The 14,094-nt window shown below is 45.3% G+C and overlaps 1 protein-coding gene across 3 annotated transcripts in view; it reads right to left on the bottom strand.

The window, feature by feature from the left end:
- MSN (moesin) overlaps positions 1-14,094 on the bottom strand; it is a 289,177-nt gene that overhangs the window by 86,179 nt on the left and 188,904 nt on the right. The window lies entirely within an intron of this gene.

Here is a 14,094-nt window from a genome sequence, read left to right as displayed (position 1 = left end):
AGTCTGTACCCTGATCCTTTAGACTCTCCCCCAACACACGCATTCACTTTCTAGTGGGCTATAATCCCACCAGGTTAGATGGACCCCCCAGTCCACTCCCTTGGTGTGTGTCTTCAAGCTCCCTTTCTACTACTTGTCAAGATCACAGAATGCCAGGACCACAGTGTTCTAGACTGTAGTGGTTATCTGGTTAACTCTGACTTTTAGTTTGAAAGCGTCCTTTATTCTTCTATCCACTGGCAACTGTTTGGAGGCATAGTCTGAGTATCCTTTGTGAGGATGAGTACCACACACCTCAGGAACGGGGAATGGAACCTGTTTGGGGCAGAAGAAAAGCTTTTTGAGTTGGAAGGAGGGAGTGTGCAGTGAAGATCAGGGCTTCTGGCTCTAGTCATGGCTCTGTCATTACTCAATGTGTGACCACTGTGTGACCTTGAAGTCCCTTCCCCTCTGTAGGCTTGAGTGTCCCTTTCTGTAACAAGAAAAGGCTTGGATTCCTAGGCCTCTATGGTCGTTTTCTACCACGACATTAGAAAAGGATGAAAGAGGAAGTAGACTCCCTAGAATAATAGATGAGCCTAGCAGGGTTGCAGAAGGGAAGGCCTTGCATTTGCACTCAAGAATCAGCAATCCTCTTCTCTGCTCCTCTGCTTTCCCAGCTTAACAGTGTCGATGGGTGAGCGGGACTCAGTTTTTCTCACTGCTGCCAAGATTCATTGATCTGTGCTAGCGGAAAAAGTCCCCTGCCTAAACAATCTTCTTAAGTGGAGCAGCTGTCCCAAGGGAAAAAAGCATCCCCTAAAAGGCTTCAGCAGCAGATGTAGCAGAAGCAGCCCATCATACTCCTTGACATTGCTGTAGCCTCTCTTTCCATTTCAAGGAACTCACTGATTTCCTCATTCATGATCACCTAGAACACACAGGCCTAGCACTAGTCTAAGTGCCTAAATGGGGAGGGGAAGTTGATTGGAGACTCCAACTTTCATGATCCACTCTAGAAACCCCCTGTGTGTTGATCCCCACCCTCCATACCAACACTGTAACCACCACCACCACCACCACCACTCACAGGAAATCCTTAGGAAGTATCAGGTAACCAAACAGAATATTAAAAGAGAAAGGAGCTCAGGAGTCCAAGCTGAGAGGTGGGTCAGAGAGTGGGGGCAGCTAGAGAAGAAGAAGGAAAGAGGGGCTGATGGAGAAAGTTAGGGTCTGGGTTCCTGAGAAGTTAAAAGGTGGGAAATGAGGGAAGCATAGATTACCAGAGACTGTTTAGTTCTGGTGGAGGTCTCTCAGGTTAAAAGGAAAGAACATACCCAAGGTCAGATAACCAAGTATAGAGAATGGATTTGAAGGGTAATATAGGAGGCAAAGAGCTCAGGAAAGAAGCTGATGGAATAATTCAAGTGAAAAATTGTGAGGGCTAGAATCAGGAAAGTGGTATCCCCACCCACGCCACAAGACAGGAGCTGGTTATGGTGAATATGGTCAAGCAGCTAGACATTGCTTGGAGGTTAGACCTATAATCCTCTGACTAGGAGGGACGTATCTCAATTATATCCCCCCTTCTGAGCCTTAAGAGCAGAGTAGAGGTAGCTGAGCCTCTCTCTTGTTCTTATAGATGGCCATGGAAATATACCTTTATTTCTTACATCTTTGTAAAACACTTCATGGTATGTGGCCAGAACTTCTGATCTTCCCCCATCCCTACGAGTTAACACAACCTTCCTGTACTAGAATAATCCTCACAAATGGGTTCAGATATGAGATTTATGTCAGTGTTTACAGAGAAAAGACATGGAAATAAGGGCTAAAGATGCTCACATAAAGTTGGCTGCCCTGAGAGAGGGAAGTAAGGGGTATGAAGAAACTTGGATTTTCAAAAAAGCAGAATTCAGAAAGTTCAAGAAAGGGCAAGCAAGCCTTTTTCAAGTAGCAGAGATAAGTGAAAGCCAGTATAAGCAGAGGGTGGTACAGGAATATTCTTGAGTAGAAGTCCAAGGAAGCTGGGGACATACTGAGTCAGGGGCAGGGCCTGTAAGAGAAAATTATTTGGCCTGGTCACTAGGATTTCTTGGGGGCTGGGATTGATCTGGAGCTGCAGCAAGTGTAGGAATGCCAAGCAGTAACTGAATAAGGCTGATATATGTGACAACCTTTGCCAAATTGAGAAATGAGATTGGACTTGTAATTACCTCCCTGTATATTGTTCCCACCTGAGATCTATAGTCACTTCAATAAAGAGGCTTCTGCATTCTAAATGACATTCCTACTTCAAAGGGCACAGTGCAAGAGAGGCAGTGCCAGAGAAGGACTGGATGGAGAGCAGTCTTGAATCCCAGAGGTACTTTGGATAAAGACTACCCCTTCAATCCATTGGATAAAAGCAGTTGAAAGTTCCCCATTACTCAGGACATTCTGAAGGCTGCTTTTCATTTCATCAGTGTTTGGAAGTCCTTCCTTACATCTAAATAAGATCTGTTCTGCTTCACTCAGAGCACATTTGCTCATTGGTGATTCTTGGGGAAGGAATTAACTAAGCATCTAAGGTTGCTCTTCCCTTCCATTCATAGAAAAATATGGCAGGGAGAGATGCTGACATACAATAGCTGGAAGCCACACACTGAGGCCTTCTTTCTCTTCCTTCCCATGGGTTTGTAGCCCAAACACTTGGCTAGCTGTGTCCCTTACACAAACAAGAGAATAGGCAAAAGAATATACTGCTGTCTCACCAAAGGAGGCCCTCTCTTGGCATAATATGGTTGAGAGTACAAACTGCAGTAGTGGGGAAAACTTGCTTTTAACCATCCTCAGACTGCCAGCCTCTTCTTGGGAACAAAAGCTAGGGTTTGGAAGAAAAGAAAGAAGATAACATTAATGAGGTACCTACCATGTGCTGAGCAGTGGAGAGATCATTTTAATATTTAGCCTCATATAACCCTCACAAGAACCTTTAGTGGTAAGAATAAGGACATATCCAAAAGGCAAATAGTTTGTTGATGATGGGACAGATATTTGGGCAGAGGTCCTATGAGTCCAAAGTCCACTTTCTTTCAATCATTCCAATCCTGTGATCTTCTCAACTTCAAGCTGTGACTAGGCAAACCTGAGGAAGGGGATTTACTTTAAGATTCTTATCACTCCTGCACTTTAGTTGACAGACAAGACAGCTAGTCACAGCAGGTGGGTAATAATAAACAGCAGTGATAAGTCATCTTGCCAATATCAAGGGCCTAGGAATATTTATTATTAATTGTACTAACGGACCACAGTGAAAGGGAAGAGAATTTATTTCTGGCTTTTGCTCTAAAAATGTTGGAAGCCTTTTATTTTATTTTTATTTTTTTAATTTTTATTTTTTTTCCAAATTCTACTCAATTTATTCATTTTTAAAAAAAATATTACATTCAAAAAATATGAGGTCCCCATTCACCCCCACTGCCCCCACCCCACCACTCCCCCCACAGTAACACTCTCCCCCATCATCATGACACATCCATTGCATCTGGTGAGTACATCTCTGGGCATCGCTGCACCCCATGGCCTGTGGTCCACACCATAGCCCACTCTCTCCCACGTTGTTGGGAGCCTTTTAAGACCTCCCAACCAGCCAATATCATTTCAATTTGAGTCAGTGTCCTCTTGGAATGTGAACTTAGTCCTGCAGAGAGGGTCTCACAGGCTCCCAATCAAGTCACTGGCCCCCAGTTCCAGTCCCACCTACCAGTGACCACATATAAGTAGCCAGTCTGCATGCAGGACCTAGAGAGAAAACAGCCCACTGAGACTATGGACCCTCCATGAACCATCCACAGTTCAAATTCAATGCACCTAGAAGGAAACTATCCATCTGTCCATCCCACAATGTGCCCAGCAGTGACTGAATGCCAGTTAGGTGCCAAGGTCTACATGAAGCTCTGCAAGGGGTGCACACCCTCTTCCTCACCATTAACTCTCCTTCCAAACAGCTCTGTATCTGTTAATGATTTGCTATTAGCACCATCCTAGGTATACACAGTGCCATCATTTTTAACTCTCCTTTGCCTGAACCCTGCTATCTGGCCATCATGCCCTGCTCTCTGTCTATCTGTCTTTCAGTTTCTCTCCCTCCCATCTCCACTGCCAATGCCCTAGGTCAGCCCTTACAGTCTATGGCCTGAACAGTTGCAACAGGCTCCTCCCTGTTCGCCCTGTCTCTGGGCTGCCCCACCAAGGCCATTCCCAACATGGTCATCAGCAATCTTCAGAAACACAGCCTTCACCTGTGCCAGGTGACCCTCTACACATACATGAATGGACACACACATACTCTTACCTTTCCAGCCTTTTCTTCCTTCCATGGCTCCTTAGCACAGACCTTCCCCTCTAGCCAAGTCACTCTCACCCCATCACCCCACCAAACACATTGTGCCCCCCCTTGTCTCTTATCCTCCTGGCCCTACCTCTTGCATGAAGCACCCCTTCCCCCCCCCCCCCCAGATCTTTTCTGCCTCCTTGTGCTCTCTGCTTCCCCCTGACTCCTGTAGTGCCCTTGGTGGTCCTCAGTGCTCTTCTGACATCTCTCACATCCTGCCTTGTCTTGTCAACTGCTGCTTCTTTTTCTCTTTTCCTCCATTCCAGGCTGAGTTGTGGCTGCTCCCCAAAAGGGATCCTACTTTGTGTCCAACCCCAAAGGAGTCCAGCATGCTGCAGGCATATCCTTAGAGTTCAGGACAGATTGCTCAGCTAGGCCAGGGTAAGAGAGAGATCTGCCATTCACATTTCCAGCCCCACAGGCATGTCTATGTGTATTCTGTCTAGATACTCTGAGGGACCAAGTTCCCACTCACATTGCCTCATTTTCTCCTGTTAGGAGACAAGACCAATGGAACAGATCCTCCTATCCAATTACTCCCTCTCCCCCAACTCACAACACACACTCATGTGCATGTACACATACCCACATACATGCATGCACACTCTATGCCAATTATATTCCCAATCTACATTAGAAAACCTCTCCTATGCACAAAACAGAATTTCAAGGACATTTACCTTAATATTGTAATAACAAAATAAGGGAAACAATGTATGTGTTCATCACTGGGGGACTGATTAAATATGTTATGGTATATCCATACAATGTTACAGTGTGATATGATATTATCCAGCCTTTAAAAAGACCGAGCTGCCACGGAAAGATGTTTTGGATTTACTATTAAGTCACAAAGAAACACGAATAATATGATCCAAATTTATGATTTAAATATATGTGTATTCACACATGTTTATAAGTTCCTGGAAGGGGGAAAAGATACTGGTGGTTATCACTGAAACAAGAACTGGTGTTGGAAAGGAGGGTAAAGTGGGAATTTATACTTCTTAATAAATGCATATACTTCCATATTATTGGATTTTTTCAGTGACATGAATTACTTTTGAAATTTTATAAAACAATAAGAAAGAGGAGGAGGAAGAGGAGGAAGGAGAAAAGATAAAGAATATGAGATAATAGATAAGTAGGGCAACAGATTCAAAAAGATGTTTACAAGCCCAAATTATCATAAAGTTTACAAGTGAGACAAATATAAAGATTGTTTTTGAGACCAAAGAGCCAATTTTATGAGAAAAAGATGGGTTAACATATGGCTTAGCAGCACCAAGGGCAAAAAAAACCTTTTATGTTTTACTTGATAATTAAATCCATAAATGTTGGCAGTGAGCTCAGTCTGCCAGAATTAATTCAAGTCTAGTGTCTAGGAGGAAGGGGACATTCCTGCCTTCCTCTGCTCTGGTCAGACCCCATTTGAAGAAAGGCTGCATCCTGCTCTGGACCTCCAATTTATTTTTTTAATGTATTTTTTATTTATTTTAAAAGATATGTAGATCACACAAAATGTTACTTTGAAAAATACAGGAGGGGGTTTAGAGCCCACATGGCTGATGGATGGAATTCTGCTTACAGCTGTAGACTCTCTCGGTTCCCTGGTGTGGGAACCTGTTAGCTGACCTGGGTAAATCCAATGAACCAGAGAGTAGGTGTTGCAACTCTTCTGAGGCTTAGGACCCAGCTGACACATAGACAGTCCAGAGATTCAAGTCTCCTGAGCATACACCAACTCCAGTGCCAACCACAGGTTCAGTAAAAGTGACAGAAGAGGCATGCATAGAGAGGTCACGATATTGCAGGAACAGATGCAGGACATCGCATATCCTGCCATAACCCACTAAATGGACTGCGGGATAGTGTAAACTACAAATAAACTATAATCCATGCTGTGTAGTAATGCCCCAAAATGTACTCATCAAATGCAATGAATGTACCATGCTAATGAAAGAAGTTGTCGATGTGGGAGGAGTGGGGGTGTGGGGTATATGGGAACCTCTTATATTTTTTATTGTAACATTTTGTGTGATTTATATATCTTTTTAAAAAAGATAATAAAAAATATATAGGAGGTTCCCATATGCCCCATTCCCCACACTTCCCACTTTTCCCACATCAACAACTTCTTTCATTAGGGTGGTACATTCATTGCATTTGATGAATACATTTTGGAGCACTGCTTCACAGCATGGATTATAGTTTACATTGTAGTTTACACTCTCTCCCAGTCCAATCAGTGGGTTATGGCAGGATATATAATGTTCTGTATCTGTCCCTGCAATATCATACAGGACTATTGCAAGTACCACAAATGTCCCCATATCCTACCTCCTTTTCCCTCTCCCTGCCTTCAGCAATTCCCGTGGCCACTGTCTCCACATCAATGATGTAATTTCTTCCATTGCTAGAGTCACAATAATTCCATAGTAGAATACCAGTAAGTCCACTCTAATCCATATTTTATTCCTCCATCCTGAGGACCCTGGGATGGAGGTTCCCACTCCATCTTTTAATTGAGAGGGGACTTCGATCCCACACGGCTGGTGGATGGGGCTCTCATGCCCACAGCTGTAGACTCTCTCTGTTCCTTGGTATGATTGTTGTCCATCCTCATCTTCCTGTCAGTTGACCTGAGTAAGTCCAAGGAACTGGAGAGCAGGTGCTGCAACACTGCTGAGGCTCAGGATCCAGTTGGCACATGGCTCCCCACTTTAATGTGAACTATTAAAATGATGGGGCTGGAGGAAGCAGATGTGGCTCAGGCAACTGGGCTCCTGCCTACCACATGGGAGATAGCTGGTTCGGATCCCAGTGCTTCCTAAAGAAAACAATGAGCTAGTGTGATGGGCATGCATGGCAAGCTGACACAACAAGATGATGCAACAAGAGAGGTGGGGAGAAACATAATGAGAAACACAGCAAAGCAGGGAGAGGAGGTGGCACAAATCATTAGGCACCTCCCTCCCACATCAGAGGTCCCAGGTTCAGCTCCCAGTGCCTCCTAAAGAAACAAGGAAGATGAACAGACACAAGTAAAAAACAACAAGGGGATGAGAGAAATAAATAAAATAAATCTTTTTTTAAAAAGTGGTGGGGCTGGGACCCAGGTCACATGAGAAGTAGTTGAGGCATCTGAGGTTGTTTGACTTGGGGAAGAGAAGATTCAGGGTGATGTGGTTGTCTTCAAACCTCTGAAGGACCACTTTTAGACCAAGGGAAAAGAGAGAGTCCACATGTCCCCAAGGGGTAGAGCTGGGACCTGTGAGAGAAAGCTACAGCTGGACAGAGCTCAGTGCAAGGAAGAAGTTTCTTATGGTCACAGCTGTCCAAAACTGGAGAGAGTTATTCAGGGAGTATTAAGGTCTTCATAACTGGAAATGTGTGAGCAAGTTCGTATAATCCCACACTCTAGAATATTGAAGGATTCATATGCTCTAAAAGTCTATGAAACCAGTAGGTTAAAAGCACTTAAGTGAAAATAACTTAGGTTAAGAGAACAGGTATCAATCCTTATTTGAGAGATAAGGTAACTGAGGCTTAAAGAAGTGAGGTCACTTGGCCATGATCACACTATCAGTTAGTTAAGACTTTAAAACCAGGCCATTTGACTCATCCAAGAAATTTTTTGCACATGCTCAATTTGCACCAGGCACTGTACTAGGCTCCAAAGATATAGCTGTGAAAAGACAGAAGAGGTCCCTATGCTCAGAGAGTTTACCTCCTGGTAGGGCAGACAGAAAAGAAAAATGTTATAGCAGTAATGTGTTCTTTCCACCACTCCCCACATCCTACGTGTTGAGGTATGGGAATTAAAGGCTTCATCTCAGCAGGGCCAGTTGAAATCATTGGCCCAGCATGGAAAGCTCCCATTTCCAATGTTTGGCAAAAACAGTTCATATAGGTGAGTGGACAAGGCACAGAATGGAAGATAACTCAGAACTGTGAGCAGACACCTTTGCCCATTACTGAAGCCTCGATGAGGGCACTGACCAGCAAGTCCAACTACTCCATAATAACTTTTGTGGGTTATTGTCATGTCACCCTGTGGTGGCATGGAGGTATACGTTTTATTTGTATGCATACACATGATTGTATGTATGACAGAAAGTACCATCCAGAAAGCAGCATGAGATAGTATAAAGAGCACTGCATTTGAAATCAGAAGACCTGGTTTTTTTTTTTGTTTTTGTTTTTGTTTTTTTGTTTTTTTTTTTATTTTTTTATTTTTTTTATTTTTATTGACTTTGTAATAATATTACATTAAAAATATATATGTGAGGTCCCATTCAACCCCACCCCCCCACCCCACCTCTCCCCCCCCCCCAGCAACACTCGTTCCCATCATCATGACACATCCATTGGATTTGGTAAGTACATCTTTGGGCACCTCTGCACCTCATAGTCAATGGTCCACATCATGGCCCATACTCTCCTCCATTCCATCCAGTGGGCCCTGTGAGGATTTACAATGTCCGGTGATTGCCTCTGAAGCACCATCCAGGGCAGCTCCATGTCCCAAAGACGCCTCCACCTCTCATCTCTTCCTGCCTTTCCCCATACCGATCAGCCACCATGTCCACTTTTCCCAATCCAATGCCACCTCTTCTATGTGGACATTGGATTGGTTGTGTCCATTGCACCTCTATGTTAAGAGGAGGCTGAGATTCCACATGGATGCTGGATGCATTCCTCCCACTTTCAGTTGTAATCACTCTAGGCTCCATGGTGTGGTGGTTGTCCTTCTTCAACTCCATCTTAGCTGAGTGTGGTAAGTCCAATAAATCAGATTGTAGGTGCTTGAGTCTGTTGAGGCTCAGGACCTGGCTATCACATTGTCAGTCCAGAGATTCAAATCCCCTAAATATATCTTAAACCCCAACATTAACTGCACCTCCAGCACATTAGCATGAAAGTCTTATGAAGGAAGATCCCATCTGAGTCCAGATTCATCACACATAAACACCATTTCCAAAGAGGGGCCATCTGACCTGGTAGTTAACCCCATCGGCCATGACCATAACTCCCATGGGTCTCTTTAGCCCTCAAAGGAACCAATATCTGGGGGTTGTATCTGCTTTATCTGAGAAGACCTGGTTTTATTTTCAGTTTTGCCACTTACTAGTTTGGTAACTTCAGGAAAATTAGTTAACGCCAAGCTTCAATTTCCTCATCTGTAAAAACTGAGGTAATATAATACTAATAGCTACCACCCAGAATTGTTGTCAGGAGTATATATAAGATTGGATGAGAAAAAGTGTTTTTGACAAACTATAAAGGGCTTGCACATGGAAACAGGGTATATTTGGGATGTAAATATAGGTGCTAGGGTCTTCCTGGGCCCTAATGTAAATCTGTCTGGCCATATGTATCTTGTCTATATGCTCCCATGTTTGCCAGTTTATGTGTCCATTTGCATATACATCTGTTGATGAAACTGAAGTGTATTTCAAACCTGCCTGACATGTAGGAGACCCTTCCTCCCATCACTTGCCTTCCTGAAAGCCTTCCTGAAACACTTTTCCTCATTCCTTAGCCCCCAGTCCCAAACCAGAAAACATTAGAATCTTAGAAATGCAGGTCTCAAACATCCCTAAGTATATTTTAAGAGAACTTCCCTTAATTCTGACCACCACCCCAAAGGTTCTTTGCTTAAGTACAACCCAGCTGTATGTGTATATGCAGATGTGAACTCGTGTGCATACGTCTTGGTGGAAAAAATGCAGGGTCCCTCCCCTGGGTTTAGATCCGCCTTGGAGCCAGCAACATCATGTGTTCTTGAGCTTCCCCAGTGGTTCCAGGGAATGTGGGACTGGTAGACATAATGCCACAGGAGAAGAGGAGGAGCAGTTCCTCAGTTTCACCTCATACACCCACTGCTTCCCAAACCCTCCAGCCACAAATTATCTAAAACTTTGGGATTGGGGGCTGAGAAGTCTGGCTCTGCTTTCTTCTGGTCAACCAAGTCCCAACTGTGCTGCTACATCACTGGGTCCAAAGAGGATCAACCAATTGTTCTAAGGATCAAAATACTTCGGAGGAAAAGACAGAGGCACCTGTGTTTAACTTGTAGAATCACTGAATCTTAGAGCTAGAATGGTCCTATATCATTGCCTAACTCTACCCTTGCTATGTCCTTATGAAAGAATGAATGCAGAAATCAGAATCTTAGAATATTAAATCCTTAATATCATCTAGGCTACATGTCCCCATTTTATATGTGAGATAACTAAGGCCAAGTGAAGCAAATGGACTTACTCAGAGAAATTTCTAGTTCTCCTGAATACCACGCCAGTTTTCTTTCCACTGGGTATTCAGACTCAAAAGCAATATACAGGTCAGGTAAATTATTAAAAAGAAAACAAGAGGAGTGATCCTCTTTTTGCTTTGGGGACAGCTCCTGAAATGGAAGAGAGATTCTTAGGGAGGAAAATAAAAGTACAGAGGCTGGCTGGTAGATCTCTCTGCTGAAAGCAAACCTGGAGTGCGGTCACCCCTCGGGCTGAAGCGTGGTTTGCTGGCCTGGCGGGGGAGCGGCCGCGGTAGGCCAAGCCGCTGCCCCCATAATAGGGTGGCTGGTCGGACTCACCGCCACCCCTGAAGGAAGCTCGGCATGGGCGCAGAGTGCCCTCGGGTCTCCCCCTTCTCGGCAGCCATGCTTCCGCGGCCACCCCTCCTCCCAGATGGCGCCACCCGATGCCTTGTGGGGCGGCACCCTTCTTCTTCCTTCTCCCTGCGCAGGTGCAGGGCGGAAAATTCCAGTCTGCCCTTTTCCCCTCCCCCGACAGCAGCAACAGCCAGGCGTGGGCGGAGAAATCCAGTCTGCCCTTTTCCCCTCCCCCGACAGCAGCAACAGCCAGGCGTGGGCGGAGAAATCCAGTCTGCCCTTTTCCCCTCCCCCGACAGCAGCAACAGCCAGGTGTGGGTGGAAAAATCCAGCCCGCCCTTTTCCCTTCCCCCGACAGCAGCAACAGCCAGGCGTGGGCGGGAAACTCAAGTCTGCCCTCCACCCCAGCAACAGCAGCCACCAATATCTAAACCCTGCCCCTTCCCCCAGCAACAGCAACAGCCAATCCCTAACCACCACCCCTCCCCCATCCAGTACCGCCCACTGACCTTTTGCCGGCAACCAATCAGAACAGGGCGTGGCTTCGACCAATCAGCCTTCCCCAGCCCCTATAAAACTGTTGCCTCTCCCTCAATAAAGTGGACTTGCGTGTTTACCTTGTCTCTGCGGTAGTTCTTCTGCCGTGCGCCCTCCAGTCCTGAGAGCCCCCGACAAGGGCCTGGCCTCCCTTGTCCCCAGTTCGTCGCCTGCTTCTCCAGGCGACCCCTTCGTCGCCTGCTTCTCCGGGCGACCCCTTCGTCGCCGGCTTCGCCGGGCGAACCCGTCAGCCAAACCGCGCAACCCCTTGTGAGACCGATCCCTCGTCTGCTGCCGGACCGACCCCTCGTCCCAAGTGGGACCGACCCCTCGTCCCAAGCGGGACCGACCCCTCGTCCAGAGCTGGACCGACCCCTCGTCCGCAGCCAGACCCCACCTCTACCGACCGAGCAAGCCACCGCAGCTGGCGCCCAACGTGGGGCAGAGCACCCCCACCGCCACTGACTGAGCAAGCCGCCGCAGCTGGCGCCCAACGTGGGGCAAAGCAACCCCACCACAGCACAACGTGGGGCAAGGCAACTCCACCACAGCCTCACTCCATAACCTGGCGCCCCCCCCTCCTCTCTTCTCACCGTGGGACTTCTCTCGTGCAACATTGCTGCTACCTGATCCTTGGCTACCTCATATGATCCACGGCGGTCTGGGAGAATCGCTGGATGGCTTTCTCCTTCCATGTCGGGGGCTTATACCGACCCGCTATGATTAAGAGGAGCCTTGGATTTCTCGGGAGCACGCGCTTGCACGTCTGAAGTAATCCTACCACAGCCCTACGCCCTCCTCTCTTCTCACCCCTATCTTTTCGCTCTGCATTGCTGCTCCTGAACCTTGGTGACCTCATATGATCCACGGCGGTCTGGGAGAATCGCTGGATGGCATTCTCCTTCCATGTCGGGGGCTTATACCGACCCGCTATGATTAAGAGGCGCCAATAAAACTCTCAGGAGCGCGTGCCTGAGCACCTCCACCCCTGCCTTCACCTCTGCCTTCTCCCCTCCACGCTTGCTCCCCTTTGCCTTGCTCCACTGCTCGTCGTCCCGCCCTCCCCTCGTCGGGGCCTTCTCTTGGCCCGCGACCACCGTCGGAGCCCCACCGGCTCCGACCCCTCGTCTCACCGCGCACCTCGGCTCCCATCGCCGCGCTCTCAAGGTAAGGGCCCCTTTTCTTATCGGCTCCAAAAGGCCATTAGCAATGGGTAACATCCTATCTGCTAAGCAAGCCCCACAAGTTCGGGCCCTCGCCGGTCTCCTAGACACTCACCGGTGTAAGATCTCTTTCAAACAGCTTCAAGTATATCGGGACCTTCTTCTCCCCTTTAATCCATGGCTTATCACGTGTCAGCTTTGGGACCCAGACACCTATACTTGCCTTATAGATAGGGTCACTTTTGCTGTGGATCAGGAAGGTAAAAGATTCCCTCCTGGCTTATTACAGGCAACATGAAGTCCACAAGAAATCTTGAAGGGTATAATCTATGATATGCTATATAAAAAAAAGGATTTAAAAGCAGCTATACCAAGAAAGTAAGAATTATGAGTCAACTGTAAATAAATTATATATTTCTGTTAATGTGTTGTAATTGTTCTGTGTTTGTCTGTCTGTTCGTTCAATGTCAACGTATATTGTGATACCTCCGGATGGTAAATATAAATTACTAGAAATCTTTAAAAGAGCTCTATTCAAATGGCCAAAAATTAAATAAGCGCTTATATTAATACTTAAGTTTATTATATTAATACATAAGTTTAAATGTTAATAAGATATCTATAATTTAAAAAAAAATTGTAAGTCTTAACAAAATTAACTGTACGTCTTCATAAAAAGTTGTTCTTGCCTAGATTAAAATGAATAACTTATTTTTCTTCACAGGATAATATAAAGAATGTAAAACTTATATGAATATTAAAAAGGTTAAAAGTTTGTAAAAATGCTAACGGAAATGTAATAAGTTTTGCAAAAAGACGTATTTTGTCCTAAAGTAAGATGGCTAATTTTTCATAAACTCTTGAAATTTAATTTGCATGCGGCAAGTGTAAAAGGTATTGTGATAACTTTATGTAAGGGAATGTGTTCTGTAAAGATAAAATTTATCTTCAATAGCTTACATTAAGGTATTAAATGGCTAATTCCAAAAGGTCATTCTTAAATATATATATATAAAACTGAATTGATGATAATAATAATAAAAGGTAATTTTATAACAGGAAAGATTAACAGCAACCAAGCTCCCCTACCAACTTGCTTTTAGGAAACGGTTTCTAATATTGCATGCTACTAAGTATTTAAAGAAAAGTTATTTTTGAGGAAACAGAAGATGATTTTGTCTTTGCAGCCATTGTCTATTTAGCAACACCCCTCGCTATCGGCCTAGCCACTGTTGCGCCGGACGATTGGAACCTTAAACAAAGACTCCTCCTCACTGTCATCTTCCTATCTATCGTTACTATATTTACTGCCCTCATTCTCCTTCGTTTATAAAGCAGTCTCCTACAAACCACAAAGCTTCTGTCTTAAACATACCATTCTCAACCCTATCCTCTAAATGATCTTCTCACTTCCCCCACAGCCT

The sequence above is a fragment of the Dasypus novemcinctus genome, chromosome X, assembly GCF_030445035.2.
Source record: "Dasypus novemcinctus isolate mDasNov1 chromosome X, mDasNov1.1.hap2, whole genome shotgun sequence".
Classification (NCBI taxonomy): domain Eukaryota; kingdom Metazoa; phylum Chordata; class Mammalia; order Cingulata; family Dasypodidae; genus Dasypus; species Dasypus novemcinctus.
The sequence above is the reverse complement of the archived record's forward strand: the minus strand, read 5'-3'. Positions and strand labels throughout refer to the sequence as shown.